Source organism: Narcine bancroftii, chromosome 6 (genome assembly GCF_036971445.1).
Source record: "Narcine bancroftii isolate sNarBan1 chromosome 6, sNarBan1.hap1, whole genome shotgun sequence".
Classification (NCBI taxonomy): domain Eukaryota; kingdom Metazoa; phylum Chordata; class Chondrichthyes; order Torpediniformes; family Narcinidae; genus Narcine; species Narcine bancroftii.
The window spans coordinates 250,761,066-250,777,710 of record NC_091474.1 but is presented as its reverse complement, the minus strand read 5'-3'; the positions used below and the strand labels follow the sequence as shown (position 1 = coordinate 250,777,710).

Sequence of the window (16,645 nt, the reverse complement as noted above, 5' to 3'; positions counted from 1 at the left end):
TGCTGTCAGAACAGCAGCAATCATCAAGGACCAGGACTCGCAGGACCAGGTTCCCCCTCCACCATCACACTCCTCAATGACCAACTCAGTCAGGGACTCATTTAAGGACTCTGACTGTATTACACAGTCAGTTGTTTTCATTCATTCGTGGACATGGCATCCCTTTTTTGGCAAGAGAGGTACTGGTCATTCCGCCTGGCCCGGAGGATTGGATGCGATGTCATGTGTGTTCCCTGGCAATCAGCCCGAAAGATGAATGTCAGTGAGTGGAGGGGTTGCTGACAATGTGGGGATGGTGGGGGCCTGTATTCTGCCCATCACTCTTCAACTCGACACAGACCATTTCCAAATTCGGACTCTCGTGCAGGGATCTGCACCTGCTGCGTCCCCTTTGCCTTCGGAGCGCGGCCGCCATCCGTTCCCGCTCGCCTCCGCAAAGAAGGTGGCCGAGGCGCGGGAGGGGAGAGTTGCTGCTGCAACCTCCGGGCGCAGGAGGCGCTCGACCGACGGCCCACCGCCGTTCCGCGTCCCATCTTGCTGCAGCGCGCGCCTCTGTCCCTTCGTCGTCAAGTGCACGTGACTGTTTCCGGTGTGACGTGGCGGGAGACGTGAATCGGGTGAGGAGAAGACCTTTCCTGGGGGTGGGATGTGCCCGGGATTTCAGGCAAAACACGAACGTGTCGGAGACTGCGCTGGGCCCGCCATCTTTAGTCTTCCTTTCCCTCCCTGCCAGTGCTTCAGTGAACATTGCACATCCCATCCCAAGATCACAGGCTCTGGGAGCAGAGGTAGGCCCAGTGTCCCATCGAGTAGGGGCTCCTCCATTCCAACCATCCTCCCGCTCAACCCTACTCCCCACCTTTCTCCCCATTACCCTTGGTGCCCTCACTAATCAAATACCTGTCAATCTCTGCCTTAAATACATCCAACAACATAACTTCCACAGACTCATGACCCTCTGACTAAAGAAATTATTCTGCATGTCTCTTTTCAAATTGACGTCCTTTTATCCTGAAATTAGGCCGGGTGCTCCCTTGTCTTGAATCCCCTACCATGGGAAACATCCTTGCTCCATCTCCTCTGTCCAGGCCTTTCAGCGTTTGAAATGCCTCCATGAGGTCTCCCCTCATCCTTCTGAACTCCAACCAGCAAAGTCCAGAGCTGACATTCATTCCCCATATGCTAACCCTTTCATTCCACGATAACCCAGCACTGTGCAGAAGAAACTGGACTTTCCTACACTGAGGCCTGTTACCACATGAAATGTAACACTTGCATTTACACCTCCTCCCTCAACACCATTTGAAGATACAAGCAGTTCTTCCAAGTAAAGCAACACTTCACCTATAAAAATAAGGTCAATTATTGAATCTGGTGTTCCCAATGCAGCTTCATCAATGGGAGGGAGACTGGATGCAGACTAGGAGATCTTTTATTTCAGCGTCTTCACTCTGTCCGCTGCACCAACAAGGACCTCCCAGTGGCCAACAACTTAAATTCCACACACCGTTGCCACAGTGACCTGTCTGTCCATGGCCTTGTGTACTGCCAATTGAGACCATCTGTAAATTGGAGGAACAACAGCCTCTAGGCATTCTCCAACCAGACAGTATCAGTTTTTTTTAAATTTACACCATGGTGGACTCCCTCCCCCAGTCATTCACTTTCCCTATCTCTCTAACTCTGTTCCTCCAGCTCCCCATCCCGTTCCCTTCTTTCTATCAGAGAACTATCCCTCTGCCCTCAGTTTATTTCTCTTCTACTGTTCCCCCCCAACCATCACCTTTTTATTTGGGCATCTGCCTGGTTTTCGACATTCCTGATAAAGGGCTCAGGCCTGAAACAATGATGGTCTTTCACTTCCTGTGGCTGCTGCGTGACCTGATGAGTTTCTCCAGCACTTTTAGGTACTGCACACTGTACTATTGATTAGTTGGTTTATATATGTTGATGTTTGGTAATTTTCCATTGTGGATTGGAACCCACACACAAGAATGCTCAGATTTGATTCTGAATCCTTGCTGAGACAAGAGTTGCTGACGACACTGAGATGATGAAAAATGTTCTCATCTATTCATGTGTTTCGGTGATGTCCCCACGGCACGTAGAGCATCTGTTTCAAGTCTGAACCAGAGAAATCAGAAGAAGCAAAAACCCATCTGACTTTCCACTCCCTAATGAGGTAGGGGTACGTGGTTTAAAAAATTCAGAAGGACGATTCATACAGATATCAGAAAGATAAGAGTGAAGGAAGGGCTATTTAAGATTAAAAGAGGCAACATGTGCCTGGAGGTAGGGGTGGTCCAAAATTTACTCGAAGGAGGGACCTAGGTCAATGTGAGTTCAGTTTAGAACAAGTTTATGAGCTGAAGCATGTTGAGGTGAAAGTGTTGGATCTTCTTAAAAACATTTTTTAGTCCTCAGGACTGGACAAGCTATACCCCAGGTTGCTACACGGAGCGAGAGAAGAGATTGCTAGAGCGTTTGGCGATGATCTTTGTATCCTCTCTGGTCAAAGGAAGGTACTGGAAGATTAGAGAATGGCAAAGGTGTTCTCTTTTTTTAAAAAAAGTAGCAGGGAGAATCCTGGGAATTATGGACCAGTGAGCCTTGCATCAATGGTGGATAAACTATTAGAAAGGATTCTTAGAAACAAAATTTACAAGCATTTAGGCAAGTATAGACTTCTCAGGGTTAGTCAGCATTGCTTTGCAAAGGCCAGGTCATGCCTCATGACTTAGGTTAACCAGCCTTGGTTAACTAATGAAATAAAGGAAAGTATTGTTACGAGCCCAGAGGACCCCAAAACCCAGCAGCAATAGATATTCACCACAACAAATGGTTACTTAAACCATTTAATTAATTGTTTTTAATTATCTTTAAACATGAAAACAGAATTACACTTTAACTTATCACTATTAACTTACTTCACCTAACTTAACCCCCTTCTAATTCTAAGGGCACGTGTATGTAGTGTAAGTTCAGAAAAGTTCTTTGGTTCACAGTCCAATCTTCTCATTCCTCCAAGTTCACTGGTTGCAGGCAATTCTTACACTGTGCACAGAATTTAACATTTATAAAGTTCACCAGGCTTTGGTGCTTGAAAGGTAAATGGTTACCACTCAGGAAAGTTCTTGTTGGTTTTCAGAGAGAGATGTGTTGTTCCAGGACATCCACAACTGACGTACTTCCATCAGTCACCTCAGTGTCTTGCCCCATCAGGGTTCTCCAGATGATAACCTCTTTCTTTCAGGTCACCACAGAGTTCCTTTTTGTTTTTCTTATTCCAAGTGAAACATTAGACAGCCAGTCCTCTCTTGCATGAACCACAAGAACTTTGACCAGGGTGTCTTCCAAAAACTTGCCAGCTTGTCCTGTTTCAGTTCCAGCAACCTCTGCTGGCTGACTCTGTCAGAGTCTCTGCTCTCTCTCTCACACATACGCACTGAGACTGAGAGACAGCCTGTTTGAATCTCTCTGCTTGCAAAAACCACATGACCCTCCTTCAACAGCAAAACTCTCTTTCAGACAATAGTGGCTCCTCCCTGCTCTTTCATCTGTTGCCTTGATAAACAGTAATCCATTAATGACATGTTTTGAGCACTCTTCAAAGCTCTTACAAAAAAGTGTGAGAAGCCACTATGTCTCCAGTATTTCACATAAGATCTGTTTTAAAGTGTTTGCAAGTGACCTACTCTAACAAACCTTTCCCAATTTATCTCCCAAAAAAATTTCTATATAATCTGTCACAGTTATAGAGAAATTCTACTCAGTCGGTCTTTTCAGCTTCCATAAAAAGCAAATATTTATATTGCTGATGTTTCTGCTCTGAGTCCTTCTGCGAGGAATTCTGCTTATTCATTGAAGGGCTCAGACCCGAAACATTGGCAATATATCTTTGCTTTTTATGGATGCCGAAAACACTGGCTGAGTTCCTCCAGCATTTTGATGTTTTTACTACAATTATACCGTCTGCAGACTTTTGAGCATCACGCAGAGATTATGAGGATGGCACAACACTGTGGACCAAAGGGCCTGTACTATAGATATCCATGTTCTGACATATCGTATGAAGAAAGGTTGAGCAAATGAGGAATCTTCTGTTCAGATAACAGAGGATGAGAGGAGAATAGAGGTGTATATTGTCATGAACATGTCATGAACTTTGTTGCTTTGAGGCAGTATTGAGGATTCCGGTTCGTTCGGTGGACCTCGCGAAATGATTATAGATTATACCCAAACCTTCATCCTGGTCAGCCTACTTTATTCTGCAGAATTGTGAGGTATCTACTCTTTTTTTTTTTTTTTTATTTTCACACCATAAATCACATTAGCCATGATATACACTTTTTCTTTTTCACACATATACAGTGACTTTTTCTCCCCCCCCGCCCCCCCCTCATCCATTTTAGGTATACAATCTAGGTTGCATTAAGCCAGTCAGACAATGTTGTCATTTCACAAAAATACACCAGAAATTCTACTGAGTCCATTCTTTTCTTTCCTTCTCCTTCCATCAACTTAGGTAATGTTTGTCCCCGGTAGGTTTTCGCTATTGTATTTAATGTAAGGCTCCCATACTTGTTCGAATATTTCAATATAATTTCTTAAACTATATGTTATTTTTTCTAATGGAATACATTTATTCATTTCTATATACCATTGTTGTATTTTCAAATTGTCTTCCAATTTCCAGGTTGACATAGTACATTTTTTTGCTACGGCTAGGGCTATCTTAACAAATCTTTTTTGTGCATCCTAATGGCACATTTTTGCTAATTAGTATAGCCACTCCTCTTGCTTTTGAATTATACGATGCTGCTGTTACATGTCCTACCCAATCTCTCTTTAATTCCTTGTGCTCCAATTCAGTTAAGTGTGTTTCTTGGGCAAATGCTATATCAATTTTTTCCTTTTTCAGTAAATTTAGTAGTTTCTTCCTTTTAATTTGGTTATGTATTCCATTAATATTTAAAGTCATATAGATCAGCGTAGCCATTTTATATTTTGTTTATCTTCTCTTTCCGTTTTTCCATCATTACCTTTCCTCCTTTTCCATTTCTGTTTTCTTATTTTCAACTCTTTATAAGACAACATTCCTATAACATCCAACATTTTCCTTATTCTCCTATTTCTATCTTCTTTATCCCCACTCTCCCCTTCCCCTCCTGAGTTGTCCTTTATCCCTTGTCGGACAACCACATCTCCCCTCTCCATTTGGATTTGCGAATCCACTCGCAAGCGTCAACTGATTTTGCAGTGACCGCTATTTCCCCCCACCCAGCCCCCCCCAGAAAAGATTTCACTTTTCATATGTCACAAAGGTCACTCTTTTAATTCCCTCCTTATTCTCTCTATTCCTTTACCTTCCCTTATTAATTCTTGTCTATACTATCTATATTTTCCTCTAAGTACAGATACATTCACGTATGCACATTGTCTCTATTCACTCTTATACCTCTTTACCCGCATACATATCAATCGTGATCATTTTTACTCTCATTACCCGTCTTCATCCCTCAGTCTATTTTTGTCTTTACCCACATACATATCAATCTTGATCATTTTTACTCTCATTACCCGTCTTCATCCCTCAGTCTATTTTTGTAATTGTTCTGCAAATTTTCGTGCTTCTTCTGGATCCGAGAATAGTCTGTTTTGTTGTCCTGGAATAAATATTTTCAATACCGCTGGATGCTTTAGTATAAATTTATACCCTTTCTTCCATAAAATCGCCTTTGCTGTATTGAACTCTTTTCTTTAGGAGTTCAAAACTTATATCTGGATAAATGAAGATTTTTTGCCCTTTATACTCCAGTGGTTTGTTGCCCTCTCTTACTTTTTCCATTGTCTTCTCCAGTACCTTTTCTCTTGTAGTATATCTTAGGAATTTTACTACAATAGATCTTGGTTTTTGTTGTGGTTGTGGTTTAGAGGCCAATGCTCTATGTGCCCTTTCTATTTCCATTTCTTGCTGTAGTTCTGGACATCCTAGGGTCTTAGGGATCCACTCTTTTATAAACTCCCTCATATTCTTGCCTTCTTCGTCTTCCTTAAGGCCCACTATCTTTATGTTATTTCTTCTGTTATAATTTTCCATTATATCTATTTTTTGAGCTAGTAGTTCTTGTGTCTCTTTAGTTTTTTTATTAGATTCCTCCAATTTCTTTTTTAAGTCTTCTACCTCCATTTCTGCTGCTACTGCCCGCTCTTCCATCTTGTCCATTTTCTTTCCCATTTCTGTTAAGGTCATATCTATTTTATTCATTTTCTCTTGTGTTGTTTATTCTTTTTCTTAAATCATTAAATTCCTGTGTTTGCCATTCTTTAAATGACTCCATGTATTCTTTAATAAGAGAAAGTACCTTCTTTATCTTGCCTTTCTCTTCTTCTTCTATTTCACTGTACTCTCCCTCTTCCTCTTCTTCTTCCTCTGGGTTGGCCATCTGTTGTTTCTTTGTTGCCCTTTCCTTCTCTTCTTTCTTGTTTCTATTGTCTTCTGTGGTCTCTTCTTGCTGCAAGTGTTCTGCAGCTGTCGTTGCCGGCTGTGGAGATCGACTCCCCAGCTGGTCCCCCCTCCCGTCGGTGTGTTTTTTTTCATGCGCGGTTGCGCACTTTTACTCGGCTCAACGAGCCATTTTTGAAGTCCATTATTTACCGACCTGAGGGAGCGGGTTTCTCTCTCCACAGCGGGCCTCTTCGAACAGGTAAGGCCTTCACCTTTTTCCTCCGTTGTCTTCTCTTCCTCTCTTCTTACCGTTGCTTTCGATTTTTCTTTTTTTGTCGCCATCTTCTTTCCACCTTTATACTCACTTTTCTTTAACTTTTATTTCTGTGCCTTTGTATTTTCTCTTGTTTTTCCCGACTTTTCTGGAGAGGGCTGGAGTTCACCGTCCGGCCACTACTCCATCACGTGACTCCTCCGTGAGGTATATACTCAATGCCTTATAGACATGTTTTCTCTAAAGGCAGGCAGAGCGTGTCTCCTCGTGTTTCACTGCTTTCCTTTGTTCAGTCTACACATTGGTGGAGTTACATTTGGCCCCATCAAAAGTTTACACAATACATTCTTACCCAATGCAGTTGCTTCTTACATAAACATTAGATTGCTACATAAGATTGACAGCATCTTATCAAACACTGCTCAAGTTGATTGGTTCAAAATAAATCCCTATAGTTAGTCATTGTACTAATTGGTCCTTTTTGAATTGCTTCACCCGCCTTATTATAATACTGCAAAATTTAACTCTGTGTTTGCTTGCTGTTAACCCCTTCCTTCCTCATTAGTATTGTGCAGAGCAAGGTGCAAAATTGCTATAAATTATAATTCCATAAAAATAAGGTTTATAAAAAAAGTAATTAGTAGAAAAAAAGTGAGGTAGTGCCCATAGCTTCATTGTCCATTTGATGGCAGAGGGGAAGAAGCTGTTTTTGCAATGTTATATGTGTCTTTAGGCTCCTGTGCCTCTTTCCTGATGGTAGCAGTACAAAAAGGGCAAGGCCTGGGTGGTGAGGGTCCTTGATGTTAGAAGTTGATTTCTTTAAAAGACACTACCTCTTAAAGATGTCCTTAATGGAGTGGAGACTAATGCCCATGATGGTACTGGCTGAAACTACTCGAAATGACAATGCTCTGCCAGTTCATGCAACAAAACCTATTGTTTCTTCTGGTCCTTGTCTCCATTCATAGAATTGTTGCCTTTCTGCTATAACTGGTGGTTTGGGGCTTAAATGGTTCCTTAAGGCTGTGCATAATTCATTGAACGTCTTTGTCCCTGGATCATCTGGGGCCAACAAGGTCTTAAGGAGGTCAAATGTTTTGCTACCGATTATACTGTGGAAGAAGGCACGTTTGCAGTTTACTGGACCTTCCACAATATTGTGGGCTATGCAGTAGTGGTTAAACTGTTTTACGTAGTTATCCCAAATTTCTTCTACTTTGTTGAATTCCCCAAACTTTCCCATCTTGGTACACTTTAGCTTTGATCTTTTGGAGGAATTTGTTGAGGATGTTAAGTAGTCATTTTCTACCTTTCTTCTCTTGTTTTCCTTCTCACCACTGTTGTGCATGCACTCACATAATTAAGACTCGGAGACGTGATGCTTTCTCATCCTTTACTTCCATTAGACTAACATGGCTACTGAAACACAGGATTATATATATGGAAAGAAGGGTGACATCATGATGTGGATGTCATGATGTCCAGCAGAGGGCAAGCTTATACCCAACACTCATGATGGTACTGTCTGAGTTTATGACCCTCTGTCACTTCTGTCCTGTGCATTGGCACCTGTGGTGAATGTCTGGCAAGCTGCCTGTCTCCCCTCTGGCGAGCCTTGCTGTACTAACATTATCTCTACTGTTAAGGACACTCTCCTTGGGTATAACTGTATATGCATCTATTGTCTTTCATTATTGTACCAATAGTTTCTGCTAATAAAAGCCATGATTATTGTTTGACCACATCGTCTTTGTCTACTTCATCAACTGGCACTTCGGCACCTCCATACCAGACAGTGATACAACCAGTCAGAATGATCTCCACGCTACACCTGTATAAATTTGCAAGAGTCTTTGATGAAATATCAAATCTCCTCAAACTTTTAATGAAGTATAGCTACTAGTGAGCCTTCTTCAAGATTGCATTGACATGATGGCCCCAAGTTACATCTTCGGAGATGTTGGCACCCAGGAATTTGAAGTTTCTTACCCTCTACTGCTGACCTCTCGATGAGGACTGGTTTGTGTTCTCCTGGCATCCCCTTCCTGAAGTTTACAAACAGTTCTTTAGTTTTACGGATGTTCAGTTCAAGATTGTTGTTGTGACACCAGTCAACTAGCTGACCTATCTCACTCCTGTACGCTTCCTTATTGCCATCTATGATTATGCCAACATCAATGATGTCATCGGCAAATTTGTAGATGGAATTTGAATTGTCACGCAGTCATGGGTGTGGAGAAAGTAGAACAGTGGGCTAAGCACGCATCCTTGAAGTGCGCCTGTGTTGATTGTCAGTGAGCAGGAGATATTACCGATCTGCATGCCCTGCAGACTTCATGTGAGGAAGTCAAGGATCCCATTGCAGAGGGAGGTACAGAGGGCCAGGTTTTGAAGATGACTGACCAGTACTGTGGGAATGATGGTGTTTAAAGTTGAGCTATAATCATGAAAAGCAGCCTAATATAGGTATCGCTGTTGTCAAGGTAATCCGGTGCTGAGTTAAGAGCCAGTGAGATTGTATCTGCTGTGGAACGATTGTGGCTATAGTCAAATTGCAGTGGGCCGAGTTTTAGCTTTGTTATGAGTTAATTTTGGCCATGACCAATCTCTCAAACCATTTCATTACAGGAGATATGAGTGCCTCTGGGCAATAATCATTGAGACAGCTCACTCTCACTTTTTGGATAGATAGGTAGGGTGGACACCATATCCCCTGGCCAATCTGTTTAAGGTGAGTGAATGAAATTGTAGGGCAGACGTTAGAGGTATGTTTTTTACACAAAGAGTGGTAGCTGCCTGGAATGTGATGCAAGGGCTGGTGATGGAGGCTGGTATAATATGGACATTTGGCATTCTAAGGTTCTTTTCCTTAGATCAGGCACATGGATGTAAGAAAAATAGAGTTATGGGTGTGAGTCTAGTAGGATGAGTAGGTTTATATTGGTCGGCACAATATTGTGGGCTGAAGGACTATCTATGACATTGGTGGTCTTAAATAAATAATTCATGTGTATTCAGTTAGAAAAGTATCTTATAGTTGCAGGATTCAGGGAGATGTTATTAAATTGTCGAACAGGAAAAAGGAGGAAATGTTCAAAGTTTTAGCAGGTTAAATGTACTGAAATCCTCAGATCTGTTGGGGTGTATCCCTGAGATGCTGTGGGAGGCCAGAGAGGAACACTGGCAGATTTTTGAGTCTGCACTCCCACAAGTGAGGTGCCAGGGGACTGGAAAACAGCAACTATCTAATAGGGTCCAACCCTTTAGACCTGACAATGTGCTTTCAACACTATATCTTAATTTTAGTTGAAAGGAAGGCAGAAATAACATGATAACTCCAAGCCTTTGAGTTTAATTTGAGAAGATTTGGAGGAAAAAGTTTGAGTGACAGGATTAATGCAAATTTGGGGAAAAATTTGAATTGTTCAAAGCTATTCAGTGTGACTTTGTTTGAAGGAGTTCTTAATAATAGAGTCCATGGTCACATTCCGTAGAGCAGCCATTCTCAACCTTTTTTTGACCATGGTCTCTGTGGGCCTCTGATCAAAGTTTATGGGCCCCCTTCCCTGTGAAGCAGTTAAGTTTTGGTTTCTTCTATTTTCATCTCCTACCATCCATGTAAAAAACAAAAATATTTATGTTACATGAGGTGAAAGAAAATGAGGCTTTTACAATGTGCTGTGGCCCCCTTGGGCACAGTAGGGCACAATAGTACAGAAACAGCCTCTTTGGCTTATCTTGTCCATACCAAACTTTGTCCACCTAGTCCTATCATCCTGCAGCTGACCATAGCCCTTGTGACAGAGTATATAGAGTATATATAGATATGTTTATGGGAGATAAATTGGGAAAGGTTTGTTAGAGTAGGCCACATACAAACACTTTAAAACAGATCTTATTTGAAATACTGGAGCTCTGCTAATGCTGGACATATCGGTTACTCAGCTTTTGCATGAGCTTTGAAGAGTGCTCAAGATACTTCACTAATGGATTGTTGTTTACCAAAGACGAGAGATGAAAGAGATTGATGGAGCTCCATGTTGTCTGCAGGAGAGTTTTGCTGTTGTAAGAGGGTCATGTGGTTTTGCAAGCAGAGAGGGTCAAACAGGCTTTCTCTCTGAGAGAGAGACAAACAGACACAGAGATCAATTGACAGTGTTACAGCCAGCAGAAGTAGCTGGGACTGGAACAGGACAAGCTGGGAAGCCTACTCGGGAGACAGCCTGATCAAAGCCTTTGTGGTTCATGCAAGAGGAGAGGACTGGCTGTCTAATGTTTCGCTTGGAATAAGAGAAACAAAAAAGAACTCTGCGGTGATCTGAAAAAAAGAGGTTAACATCTGGAGAACCATGATGGGGCAAGTTTCATCAGCGAGACCTTGAGGGGACTAATGGTGGTACCTCAGTTTTTTTTAAAACTTTTTATTTTTCATACCATAAACCACTTTGACCAAGATACATACATTTTCCTTTTCAAATATATACAGTGTCGTTTTCTCCCCCCCCCACCCATCCCACCCTCCCTACCTCCCCCCCCATTCATTTAAAGTACAGAATCTAAGATACATTAAACCAGTCAAACAATGTTGTCACTCAATAAAAATAAACAAGAAATTCCACTGAGTCAATTCTTTTCATTTCCTTCTCCTTCTGCTGTTTTAGGTGGTAGATGTCCCCAGTAGGTTTTCTCTATTGTGTTTCATGTATGGCTCAGGTATCTTTTCCCCTATTTTATCTAATTCTAATCTGGTCCAATCTGGCTTTTCCCTTGTTTGATAAAAATCTGATAGGTATCTTAATTGTGCGGCTCTATAATAATTTTTAAAGTTTGGCAGTTGTAAGCCTCCTTGTTTATACCATTCTGTTAATTTATCTAGTGTTATCCTCGGTTTCCCCCCCTTTCCATAAAAATTTCCTTATTATTTTTAACTCCTTGAAGAATTTCTCTGTCAAGTGTATTGGCAATGCCTGAAATAGGTATTGTATCCTTGGGAAAATGTTCATTTTAATACAGTTTATCCTTCCTATTAGTGTTAGTGGTAAATCTTTCCAATGCTCTAAATCATCCTGCAATTTTTTCATTAGTGGATAATAATTGAGTTTATATAGATGGCCGAGGTTTTTATTTATTTGTATACCTAGGTGTCTTATTGCTTGCATTTGCCATCTGAATGGTGATTCCTTCTTAAAATTTGAGAAATCCGCATTATTCATTGGCATTGCTTCACTTTTATTTGCGTTAATCTTGTAACCCGACACTTCTCCATATTCCTTCAATTTCTTATGTAATTCTTTTATTGATAATTCTGGTTCTGTTAAGTATACTATAACATCATCTGCAAATAAACTGATTTTACATTCCTTGTCTTTTATTTTTATCCCTTTTATTTTATTTTCTGTTCTTATCAATTCTGCTAGTGGTTCTATAGCTAACGTGAACAATAAGGGTGATAGTGGGCATCCCTGCCTTGTTGATCTGCTTAAATTAAATTGCTTTGATATATATCCATTTACTGTCACTTTCGCCAATGGCCCCTTATATAATGCTTTAATCCAATTAATATACTTCTCTGGTAAACTGAATTTTTGCACTACTTTGAATAAATAATTCCATTCTACTCTGTCAAAGGCCTTCTCTGCGTCTAAAGCAACTGCTACCGTTGGCGCTTTACTCCCTTCTACTGCATGAATTAAGTTAATAAATTTACAAATATTGTCTGTTGTCCGTCTTTTTTTAATAAATCCAGTTTGATCTAGATTTACTATTTTTGGTACATATTCGGCTAATCTGTTTGCTAATAGTTTAGCTATTATCTTATAATCTGTGTTAAGTAAAAATATTGGTCTATATGACGCTGGTCCGAGTGGATCTTTCCCTGTCTTTGGTATTACTGTAATTATTGCTGTTTTGCATGAATCTGGTAAGCTTTGTGTTTTATCAATCTGGTTGATTACTTCCAGGAGGGGAGGAATTAATAAATCTTTAAATGTTTTATAGAATTCTATTGGGAATCCATCCTCTCCTGGTGTTTTATTATTTGGTAGTTTTTTTATTATCTCTTGTATTTCTACTATTTCAAATGGTTCTGTTAATTTATTTTGTTCCTCTATTTGTAATTTTGGTAGTTCAATTTTAGTTAAAAATTCATCTATTTTGTCTTCTTTCCCTTCGTTTTCAGTTTCGTATAATTGTTCATAGAATTCTCTGAAGTTTTCATTAATCTCCGTTGGATTATATGTGATTTGTTTGTCTTTTTTCCTTTATGCCATTACCATTCTCTTAGCTTGTTCTGCAAAGGAGGAAAAACCCAACACCCAACCCCAACCAACCAATTTTCCCCTGCAACCGCTGCAACCGTGTCTGCCTGTCCCGCATCGGACTTGTCAGCCACAAACGAGCCTGCAGCTGACGTGGACTTTTTTACCCCCTCCATAAATCTTCGTCCGCGAAGCCAAGCCAAAGAGCTTGTTCTGTCTTAAGCTGCCATGCTAGGATTTTATGCGTTTTTTCACCCAGTTCATAATATTTCTGTTTTGTCTTCATTATGTTCTTCTCCACCTTATATGTTTGTAGTGTTTCATATTTTATTTTTTTATCTGCCAATTCTCTTCTTTTAGTTGTGTCTTCCTTCATTGCTAATTCTTTTTCTATATTTACTATTTCCCTTTCCAACTGCTCTGTTTCCTGATTGTAGTCCTTCTTCATCTTGGTTACATAACTTATTATTTGCCCTCTGATGAACGCTTTCATTGCGTCCCATAGTATAAACTTATCTTTCACTGATTCCGTATTTATTTCAAAGTACATTTTAATTTGTCTTTCAATTAATTCTCTAAAATCCTGCCTTTTAAGTAGCATGGAGTTTAATCTCCATCTATACATTCTTGGAGGGATGTCCTCTAACTTTACTGTCAATATTAAGGGTGAATGATCCGATAATATTCTAGCTTTATATTCTGTTTTTCTTACTCTGTCTTGCATACTAGCTGATAACAAAAATAGGTCTATTCTTCAGTATGTTTTATGTCTAGCCGAGTAATATGAATATTCCTTTTCTTTTGGGTGTTGTTTCCTCCATATATCCAAAAGTTGCATTTCTTGCATCGATTTAATTATAAATTTGGTTACTTTGTTCTTTCTGTTAATTTTTTTCCCGGTTTTATCCATATTTGAATCCAAATTAAGGTTGAAATCCCCTCCTATTAATATGTTCCCTTGTGTGTCTGCTATCTTCAAAAAAATATCTTGCATAAATTTTTGATCTTCTTCGTTAGATGAATATACATTGAGTAAATTCCAAAACTCTGAATATATCTGACATTTTATCATTACATATCTCCCTGCTGGATCTATTATTTCCTCTTCTATTTTAATTGGTACATTTTTACTGATTAATATAGCTACTCCTCTAGCTTTTGAATTATATGATGATGCTGTTACATGTCCTACCCAATCTCTCTTTAATTTCATGTGCTCCATTTCAGTTAAGTGTGTCTCTTGTATGAATGCTATATCATTTTTTTCTATTTTCAGTAAATTTAGCAGTTTCTTCCTTTTGATTTGGTTATGTATTCCGTTAATATTTAAAGTCATATAGTTCAACGTAGCCATTTCATACTTTGTTTATCTTCCCTTTCCGTTTTCTCATCGTCACCTTTCCTTATCCATTTCTGCTTTCTTGTTTTGAACACTTTATAAGACAACATTTCTAAAACATCAAACATTTCCCTTATTCTCCTATCTAAAGTTTCTTTAACCCCACTCTCCCCTCCCCTTCCTGAGTTGCCCTTTATCCCTTGTCGGGCAACCACATCTCCCCTCTCCATTTGGATTTGCGAATTCACTCGCAAGCGTCAACTGATTTTGCAATGACCGTAACTCCTCCCCACCCAGCCCCCCCGAAAAGATTTCAATTTTCATATATAACAAAGGTCACTCTTTTAATTCCCTCATTGCTTCCTCTGTTCCATTTCATTCCCTTATTATTTCTTATCTATACTCTATATATTTTCCTCTAAATATGGATATACTCATGTACACACATATATACATACACACTTATATATATATATATATATATATATATATATACACCCATATACTCACATACATATAGTTCGTGGTCATTTTTACTCTCATTACATGTCTTCATCTCTCTGCTTGTTTTGTAGTTGTTCTGCAAATTTTCGTGCTTCCTCCGGATCCGAGAATAGTCTGTTTTATTGCCCTGGAATATCTATTTTAAGTACCGCTGGGTACTTTAACATAAATTTATATCCTTTTTTCCAATGGATCGTTTTTGCTGTATTGAACTTCTTCCTCTTCTTCAGGAGTTCAAAACTTATGTCTGGATAGAAAAAAATTTTTTGACCTTTGTATTCCAGTGGCTTTTTGTCTGCTCTTCTTTTGCTCATTGCTTTCTCCAATATATTTTGTCTTGTTGTATATCTTAAGAATTTTACTAAAATGGATCTTGGTTTTTGCTGCAGCTGTGGTTTCGGGGCTAGTGTTCGATGTGCCCTTTCTATTTCCATTTCTTCCTGTAATTCTGGTCTTCCTAGGACCCTGGGGATCCAATCTTTTATAAATTCTCTCATATTCTTGCCTTCTTCATCTTCCTTAAGGCCCACTATCTTTATATTATTTCTTCTATTATAGTTTTCCATTATATCTATCTTCTGAGCTAACAGCTCTTGTGCCTCTAACTTTTTTATTAGATTTTTCTAATTTCTCTTTTAAGTCCTCTACTTCCATTTCTACGATTGTTTCTCGTTCTTCCACATTGTCCACTCTTTTTCCTATATCTGATATGACCATCTCTATTTTATTCATTTTTTCATCTGCACTCTTAATTCTTCTTTTTATTTCATTAAATTCTTGTAATTGCCATTCTTTTACTGATTCCATATATTCATTAAAAAAAATATCCATTGTCCTGCCTTTCCCTTCTTCTTCCATTTCTCTATGTTCTTCTTCTTCTTCTTCCTCTGGGTTGGTCATCTGTTGTTTCCTTTTTTCTTTTTGCTCTCTTCTTTCTTGTTCTCATTGTTTTCTATGTTCTCTTCCTGTTGCTGTGTTGCAGCTGTCACTCAGCTGTGGAGATCGACTCCTCAGCTGTGCCCCCCTCCCGTCAGTGTGTTTTTTTTCATGCGCATCGCACATGCGCGACTCTTTGCGCATGCATGGTTGCGCACTTTTACTCGGCTCCGCGAGCCATTTTTGTAGTCCCGAGCTCGGGACTTCCACCGACCTTATGGAGCGGGCTTCTCTCTCCGCGGCGGGCCTCCTCGGACAGGTAAGGCCTTCACCTTCTTCTTCCGACGTTCTTTCTTCTTCTCTTCTTCCCGTTGCTTTCGACTTTTCTCTCTTAGCTGCTATTTTCTTCCCACCTTTACTTTTACTTTGTTTTAATTTTTTTTCTTGTACCTTTGTGATTTGTGTATTTTTTTTCAACTTTTCCGAAGAGCGCTGGAGTTCCCTGACCGGCTACTAATCCATCAAGTGACTCCTCCCCGGTGGTACCTCAGTTGTGGAAATCCTGGAACAACAAATCTCTCTCTGCAAACCTTACAAAAACCTTCCTGAGCGGTAACCATTTACCTTTCAAGCACCAAAGCCTGGTGAACTTTATACATGTTAAATTCTGTGCACAGTATAAGAATTGCCTGCATCCAGTTAACTTGGAGGAATGAGAAGTGAGATTGGACTGTGAACCAAAGAACTTTTCTGAACTTACACACACACATTACATACATGTGTGCTTAGAATTAGAAGGGGGTTAAGTTGGATTAAGTAAGTCAATAGGGTTAAGTTAAAGTGTAATTCTATTTTCACGTTTAAAGATAATTAAAAGCAACTTTGGTTTAAGTAACCATTTGTTGTGGTGAATATCTATTGCTGCTGGATTTTGGGGTCCTTTGGGC

General features: G+C 39.8%; 1 protein-coding gene across 12 annotated transcripts in view; it reads left to right on the top strand.

Annotated features, from left to right (window-relative positions):
- Window positions 1–568: 568 nt before the first annotated feature.
- Window positions 569–16,645, top strand: part of abcc10 (ATP-binding cassette, sub-family C (CFTR/MRP), member 10) — a 198,305-nt gene continuing 182,228 nt past the window's right edge. For 6 of the 12 annotated variants that reach the window (XM_069887924.1, XM_069887933.1, XM_069887935.1 and 3 more), the window contains exon 1: window positions 584–1,907. The gene's annotated coding sequence lies outside the window, so the exon portion shown is untranslated. Of the gene's footprint in view, window positions 1,908–16,645 lie in introns of all 12 variants that reach the window. The other 6 variants (XM_069887929.1, XM_069887926.1, XM_069887927.1 and 3 more) reach the window with 5 other exon arrangements.